We start from the raw sequence: 8,653 nt of genomic DNA, 5'->3' as shown, positions 1-8,653 counted from the left end.
CGTGGGCGGGGGTGGGACTCCTGGTGGAGGGAAGGTGGGGGAGGGCAGAGGAGCACTGCCGATGGGGGCGCTGGAGGCAGCCCTGAGGGTCCTGAGAAGACAGACCTTGTCCCTCTGCCGGTCCAGGTACTCCAGACTCTCTCAGTGCAGCAGCGTCTGAGACGTCTGTTAGGGACCCTGAGAGGATGCAAAGCTGGGCAAGCCCATCCCTGTCCCCCACCCTCAGGGGCTGGATGTGGAGTGGCAGGGGGCGCCTCTGTGAAGAAGGCGGTGCTGAGCCTCGTGACCCCGATTCTGTAGAAGCGGGATGGGGGCGTGAGAGGGGAGGACGAACCCAGGCCCTCCTGGGCAGACGCCAACCCAGCAGAGGCGGGGACTGGCCTTTGTCTCGGAGGTTGAGTCTGTGTCAAGGTGGGAGGGAAAGATGTATCATGTAGTTTAAGGTCAGAACTAGGAGTTTGTGCGTGGGTACCTGCGTGGTGTTTGCAAGTGCGCACATGGCTCAGTTGGTGAAGAACCCGCCTGCAATGCAGGAGCCCTGGGTTCGATCCCTGGTTTGATTCCTGGGTCAAGAAGATCTGCTGGAGAAGGGATAGGGTACCCACTCCAATATTCTTGGGGTTCCCTTGTGGCTCAGCTGGTGAAGAATCCACCTGCAATGTGGGAGACCTGGGTTCGATCCCTGGGTTGGGAAGGTCCCCTGGAGAGGGGAAATGCTACCCCCTCCAGTGTTCTGGCCTGGAGAATTCATGGGGTCACAAAGAGTCAGACATGACTGAGCGCCTTTCACTTCATTTCACGTGCACGTGCGTGTACGTGTGGATGTGTTCGAGTCTACGTTCTCACGTGCACTCACGCACGTATGTGCCTGCCCGTGCACGTGTGTGTCCCATTCGTAAACCGAAAGCAAGAAGCCCAGTGGGAGGGGCCTGGAGATGAACCAGCACTTCAGGTGGGAGTTTGCAGGGCTGGGAGAGAACAGGTGGGTGAGGCGGGGAGATCTGACCTCCCTGCCTCCACCAAGCACCTCTCCACTGCATGTTGTTCCCTTTGCAAACAATCTGCTGAGTTCCTACTAAGTGCCCTGCACTGTGCCAGGTAAGAAGCTTCTCCACATTGCTGAGACCCCATCACAGCATTCATTGCTGTTCAGTCTCTAAGTTGTGTCCAATTCTTTATGACCCCATGGACTGCAGCACGCCAAGCTTCCCTGTCCTTCACCATCACCCAGAGTTTGCTCAGACTCATGTCCATTGAGTCAGTGACGCCATCCAACCATCTCAACCTCTGTCATCCCCTTCTCCTCCCGCCCTCAAACTTTCCCAGCATCAGGGTCTTTTCCAGTGAGTTGATTCTCCTCATCTGGTGGCCAGAGTATCGGAGCTTCAGCTTTAGCATCAGTCCTTCCAATGAATATTCAGGGTTGATTTCCTTTAGGATTGACTGGTTTGATTTTCTTGCAGTCCAGGGGACTCTCAAGAGTCTTCTCCAACACCACAGTTTGAAAGCATCAATTCTTAAGTGCTTAGACTTCTTTAAGGTCAAACTCTCACATCCATACATGACTACTGGAAAACCATAGCTTTGACTATATGGACCTTTGTAGGCAAAGTGATGCCTTTGCTTTTTAATACGTTGCCTAGGTTTGTCATAGCTTTCCTTCCAAGAAACAAATATTTTTAAATTTCATGCCTGCAGTCACCAACTGCAGTGATTTGGGAGCCCAAGAAAATAAAGCCTGTCGCTATTTCCACTGTTTCCCCATCTATTTGCCATGAAGTGATGGGACCAGATGCCATAATCTTAGTTTTTTGAATGTTGAGTTTTAAGCCAACTTTTTCACTCTGCTCTTTCACCGTCATCAAGAAGCTCTTTAATTCTTCTTCACTTACTGCCATTAGAGTGGTATCATCTGTATATCTGAGGTTATTGATATGTCTCCTGGCAATCTTGATTCCAGCTTGTTATTTATCCAGCCTGACATTTTGCATGATGTACTCTACATATGAGCTATATAAATAGGGTGACAGTATACAGCTTTGTCGTAATCCTTTTCCAATTTTGAACCAGTCAGTTGTTCTATGTAAGGTTGCTTCTTGACCTGCATACAGGTTTTATAGGAAACAGTAAAGTGGTCTGGTATTCCCATCTCTTGAAGGACTTTCCACAGTTTGCTGTGACCCACACAGTCAAAGGTCTTCTCATAGTCAAAGAAGCAGAAGTAGATGTTTTTCTGAAATTCCCTTGCTTTCTCTATGATCCAATGAATGTTGACAATTTGATCTCTGGTTCCTCTGCCTTTTCTAAACTCAGTTTGTTGGAAATTCTTGGTTCACATACTGCTGAAGCCTAGTTTGAAGGATTTTGAGCCTAACCTTATTAGCATGTGAAATGAGGGCAATTGTGTAGTAAAGTTTGAGCATTCTTTAGCATTGCCCTTCTTTGGATTGGGATGAAAACTGGAAAGCCTTCTTATCTCTCCTTGCTGTTCACAGCATACATTACAAACTCTTTGAAAGCAGAGCTTCCAGAGGCACACTTGAGCACGTGTGTGTGAGTGCACAAACGCTGTGCCAGGTGGGGGTCGCTGAACAGACTTGCCTGGAATCTGTTTGCTTTGAGGAGCAGGTTTCTGGATTCTTCCTTATTCTCTCATCTCCGTTCTGTTGAGAGGTCTCTTCTGTTTTGCATCTCCTCACCTCCCTGCAATTTGCAGAGTCCCAGCTCGGTCTAGAGAAGCAAGGACGTAGGTCCCCAAGGCCCACAGCTGCTCTGTCCAAAGGCCATAGACCCCTGTGTATGAGCACACACTCATGAGACTCAGGCATGCCTCTATTCCAGATGCCCTTGCTTAATTTTGAATAAATGAATTAGTGAAGAATCCATGAGTCTGTATTTAGGGTAAGGAGGATCCCCCTGGGAGAAAGTGAAACGCCCCTTTCCTGGGGTGGCGGTGGGGGCTGGGAAGAATCCAGAGAAAATGCTCGCCTGTCTCCGAGGTTCGGCTGCTTGCAGATTTCACGGGCTCCCTCCGGCTATGGTGTGCGTCATTGTGTGATCACTATTCTGTGATCCTGTGATAATCACACCTGTTTATTTGAAGATATTACCATGTCAAGGTGACAAGTAAATGAAAATGTGTGTAATTCTCAAAACTAGTCAATGAACATTGACGTAATCAACCAGTCAGCTTTTCAGGTGTGGGCATTCTGGACCTTGGACGCTCCTAAAGTGGGGCCCCCTTGCCCTCTCACAGCTTCCTGAGTTTCAGCTCACTTAATTTGTGCTGAAAAGTTCTTTTCTTTTTTTTTTTAAAGGAGTGGTAAAAAGGCTGAGCTCTGTCAGGGTTAGAGCTAACCCTATGTATGAAAGCTCTGAGAAAATTAAGAGGAATTGTTAATAAAACATCAGAAGGGGGTGGAATAGACCAGAAGGCCGCAAGCAAACTCACTGTGGCCAAGAAGAAGGACCTCTTTTCACCCAGGAAAGAGAAGAAAGCGAGTGTCTTGAAGCAAAGGTCCCAGGCTGATCAAATGAAGTTTGGGCTCTGAATCATCAGTCATGTATAGGAGACACAGAGGAACTTGTCTCAGGAGATGTGTCTCAGCTGTGAGCTCTGCCACAAGCGGCACTGCCCTGCATTCATCTCTCCTTATTTTTCAAAATAGGAAACTGTCTTCCACTGGTTTGGATTCTTCTCTATCACCAGCAACAAGCTAAGGAACAGGCTTTTGGGGGAAACATTTCTGACTTTTGGGGCTGCTCTCCACCGTTTGAGTCTTGTCTACTTAAGCATGGTCCCTGAGATGAAGGACAGTTTTAATCATATTCAAAATAGCTTTTTAAGAATAAATAAGTGAACGAATAAACGATATGACAAATAAGTGACTGTGGAAGCTTGGAAGCATATTTCCAAAATTCCTTGGTTCTCTTTCTGCAGAGAGGTCTGGACTGCTTGGACAGAAGCGGGCAGAGGACTGACCATCCAGTTTTCTGACTTGGGTTTCAAGAAACTGATGTATTTTATTTCCCACCTCCTGGGACACTAGGTTGGTTGGTTGGTTCCTAGTACCATTCTGTGAGGAAGCTCAAGCCACCGGGTGGGGATGTCCACATGGAGGGAACCCAATATCCAGCACCAGCTTGCAGCTCTGTGACGCGCCCTCTCCGAAGTACAAACAGTTGAGTTGTGCTGAGTGATGCCACATGGAGCAGAGCCTAGCTTCCCTGCTAAGCCCTGCTCAGCAAAAGAAAATAAATGTGTGGTTTAAGCCCCAGGGCTTCGGGGTCATCGATTCTGCAGCAATAGATAACTAGATACAATTTATGAACAAGTATTATGACATTGAATGATGCAAGCCACAATGATTTCCAGGACTTTCGTTACTGGGCTGGAGGCTTCGTGCCCTTGGTGATAAGATACAGCCCAAGGTTAGAGCCTCAGGCTCCTTATCTGTAAGGAAGATCATGTCCATCTCATGCTCACGTTTGAGGATGAAGTTAGATATGCAAAGTGCCCATGATGCCCTTGGCAGAGCGCCTTCCTCAACATGGGTAGGTTCTTTTTTTTTCCCCTTCACCTGCCTCCCCACCCCCAGGAGGTGATTGATTTCCATTTGTTTGCTTTGCTGTGATTTCAGAAGTGACCTAGACAGATAAGAACTTGGCAAGAGTCACTGTCTCAGAGGAGATGAAAAGAGAGGCCTCGAGTTCAGGGAGGGGAGAGAGAATGTCTTTCATACAGTTCAAACTTGGAAATAATGCGTATGTATCACAGTTCAACAAAAGCAAACCGGAATGAAAATGTTTTTATGAAATGACCCGGAGGTATAAAAAAATTCACTTTCCGAATCTAAATGAATATCTAAGAAGTACAGGTCTTATGACAAAACACAGGTTTTCCAACATTTACTTTCTAAAGGGGCCTAAGAGAAAGGAACCCTGGCTCTGATGATGGGGAATGCATAGTGGGCCCTTTCCTTGGGCTTCTGGAGGGCTCATTCCAGGCTTGGCCTTGAGAGGTCTCCTCTGTGGGCACCTTGACCCCATTCTGTGACACAGACCTCAGCTGTGGTGGGTGGAGCAGACACACCAGGAATCAGATGCCTGGGAGGGAAAAATCTGGGAGTCAGTCTCCTTATGAGCTGGAAGTGCTGCTCAACCTTGGCAGAAGGAGGAAAGGATAGTCCTTACTGCCTGCCCCTCCCAGCTCCTCCTTTTCATCTTCCTCAGCGAGTGTCAAGGTGATCAGCAGGAGTCCTGGGTCAGTGTCTTAGAACAGGCTCAGATTCTGGGGGAGAGGAGGACCCGTCTGCCGTTATCATAGCTGGATGGGTAAATGTTTCTTAAACAAGGTGGTTGACCATCTTCGCAAAGATTTGGAGCACAAAGCATTATTGTAATCTTTCTCCTGTGGAGGGTCACTGTCAGATTCCCCTTACCCTACGAAGGGGACCATTTTCCTCTGGAAACGGCCGTGTGATGCTAACACTGGGGTGCAAGGCATGGAGGGATTTTCTGACCTGGAAAGTTTGGGGTTGGGCTGGAGTACAACATCCCCCGGAAGTAATCTTGGGAATGCCAGTGCTGGGTACAGATGGCAGTTACCAGGTGAAAAGGTCCCATGGACAAAATCCTTTGGGGAACTCTTGAGTTCAGCAGGTCTCTTTGTGGCAAGATTGGTCAGAGGCTTTAAAATTCAGTGGGACTCTTCAGGAGGAATACCATGCTTACATGGTTCTAAAGGTTCATGACCAATTTCTCTGAGAAATTGGGAAGACTGGGCCTTGTGGGTATCAGTCGGGGAACTCTGATCTTTAGGACCTGAGTGTTATTAATATTAAATTCAAAAAAATCGAGGAGAAGCTCAGATTTAATTTTATCTTCTCTTTGACCTTTTCTATGGCTAGATGGCATCACTGACTTAATGCACGTGAGTTTGAGCAAACTCCGGGAGATAGTGAAGGACAGGAAATCCTGGCGTGCTGCTGTCCGTGGGGTCACAAAGAGTCAGACACGACCGAGCGACTGAACAGTAGCGACGGTGTTTCTCCTAATTGCTCTCAGGGGCTCCTGTCCATCCTTTCTATTTTACTCAGACACAGGTGTGCATCCCCACTGCTGGGAGGGCCCTAGTGGGGCTGACCTGTGCCTCCACCAGCCCCTTCACAGGTGTTATTACTGGTGTCTCATTGCATCAGAGCCTGGTTCTTCTGGCCGATTTCTCCCTAGGATTTGAAAGATGTCCATCACCACCGTGTTGAGGGGACTTTGGTTGTTGCTGTTCAGTTGCTAAGTCGCGTCCGACTCTTTGTGACTCCATGGACTGCAGCACGCCAGGTCCCTCTGTCCTCCACTATGTTCAGGAGTTGGCTCAGGTTTATGTCCATTGAGTCGACGATGCCATCCAACCTGGGACTTTGATATTTTTGGCTGACTCATGTCTTTTATGGACCCACCCATGTGCAGCCTGTAGGTGAATCTCTTCTCCTCCGTGAACCCAAGGGTTCAGGAATTTATTAAGTCTTTTCCCGTAAAGGACCAGATAGTAAATATTTCCAGCTTTGCTGGCCAGAGATTAAAGTCTCTGTTGCAACTACTGAGCTCTGGTGCTAAGTGTGAAAGCAGCCACAGACAGTGGGTAAGAGCGTGGGTTGCCAATGATTGTTCTTATTCTCTGATGGATCCTGAGTTCTTTTAGAGCTCTCGATCAGTCATCAAATTATTAGCTTCCCCTCTAGTCACAAGGCTAGATTATAAGCTATAGAACTTAATTTACATGTTATTTCACCCAAGGATTGGAACTTGCACCCGAACTCGAAACTGAACGCACATGGCTTTGACTCCTGACTGGTCATTCAGGGCCAATGAGTGGAAATGGACGAGGAGGAGATTTGGACCCCATGCCACGACTAGCACTCAGAACTGTGCATCAGTGATGGTCCATCTGGGAGTCAGTGAGTGAGAGGTGAGTGCCCTGACTTTGGGGGTCACTAAGCAGTGGCTTCAGGTTGCTTTGTTCTAGAAATTACAGATGGGCCTTCCTGGGCTCTGAAGACATTTCCATGCCTGACCTTCCCATGTGGATCCAGAGTCTGGCTCCCTCCTCCTCACTCCAACCTCCTGTCTGTATGGGTCCCTCCCAGGTGGCCCTAGTGGGAAAGAGCCTGCCTGCCAATGTGGGAGACATAAGAAACATGGGTTTGATCCCTGGGTTGGGAAGATCCCCTGGAGGAAGGCAAGGCAACCCACTCCAGTATTCTTGCCTGGAGAATCCCGTGGACAGAGGAGCCTGGCAGGCTACAGTCCATGCGGTCGCAGAGTTGTACAAGACTGAAGCGACGTTTCACGCATGCCCCCTGGGTTGCTGCTGCTGCTGGGGGTATGGACGCTGCAGGTCATCTCACCCAGTGCAAATCAAGTCAGAACAGATGCCTGTTGGGAAAATGAGTTGAAACCAAGACGCTGACGTTGAGTTATTGAATTGCTTTGATGGGCTCCAGAGCCTGATACGGTCACACGTGGTGGCCACAGCGTCAGCTGCGTCTGGCTGCTTATTAGTTTAGCAGTGAGCTGTAGCAGCACACTCCCTGCTCCAGGGTTCTCCTTGCTTTAGGAGCCTGCCTCCCCCTGCTTCGCGAGGCAGGAGGAGGCACGCTGGGCGCACAGCTCTTCCTGCTCCCCAGCCCTGCAGGCAGCTGCTTGTTCTGTAATTGCTCTTGTAGCACATCTAAGCGTCCCATGTCCCAGACATCTACAGATTGGGTCCAAGAGGCAACACTCGTCCCTAGAGGGTGTCAGGGCTGTGACTCAGGGTGTGAGTTTTTACCCTGCTGCCAAGCGCTCACGTTAGCTGTCAGTCTCCTAGAGGCTGGTAGAAGACACAACACTCAGAAACAAAGGAGATCGTTGAACATGGCAGGGCAGTCTCCTTGCCCCTGAGTCCCGTAGGCATAGGCAGGTGGGCCTCTGCACACAGTAGGTGTGTTATCACTCAGGAAACTTGAGCTCAGGGGACCCGAGTCTTTCAGTAATGGCCAGTGAGCATGCCTGTCCTTTTCTCTGGAGGGAGAGACTATTTGTATGGAGGGATTCTCCATCGAGGCACCAGGGGCATTCTGAACCAAATAATGCTTGGTTGCCAGGGGCTTTCCTGTGCACTGTAGGGTGTGTGGAAGCCTTCCTGGCCTGTACTCTCCAGATGCCGTTGGCACCCCCATCCCAACTATGCAAAGCAGAAATGTCTTCAGGCGTTGCCAAATGTCCACTCAGGGGCAAAATTGCCCCTGACTGAGAACCATTGCTCTATGCAACGTGTAAGCACGTATTCACTACTGAAACGTCCTTGAGAAGAACGAGCATCCTTGTAACAAAAGGCAGGTGAGTGTTCCCTGAGTGGGTTTGGGAGACAGTGATGCTCAGTATCTGGTCCAGGGTGCAGGGGTGGCGAGATACCTCATGAGTTTTAGTTGACATTTACCCATGGGTTCCCTTCTCCTAAGGATTGCCCTGGGACACCGATCTCTCCCACTTCCAAATTATGTCTGTATGAAGCTCAGCACCTTCTGTAGCTTGGGATGCTGGCAGATAAGATGCTGAGATACTAGCCTGGGAGCACCTGTAATGATGTGAGGAGCTGTCCGTCACATGGTAC

The sequence above is a fragment of the Bison bison genome, unplaced genomic scaffold (genome assembly GCF_000754665.1).
Source record: "Bison bison bison isolate TAMUID 2011002044 unplaced genomic scaffold, Bison_UMD1.0 scf7180017864377, whole genome shotgun sequence".
In the NCBI taxonomy this organism is placed as follows: Eukaryota; Metazoa; Chordata; class Mammalia; order Artiodactyla; family Bovidae; genus Bison; species Bison bison.
This window is presented reverse-complemented; position numbering follows the sequence as displayed.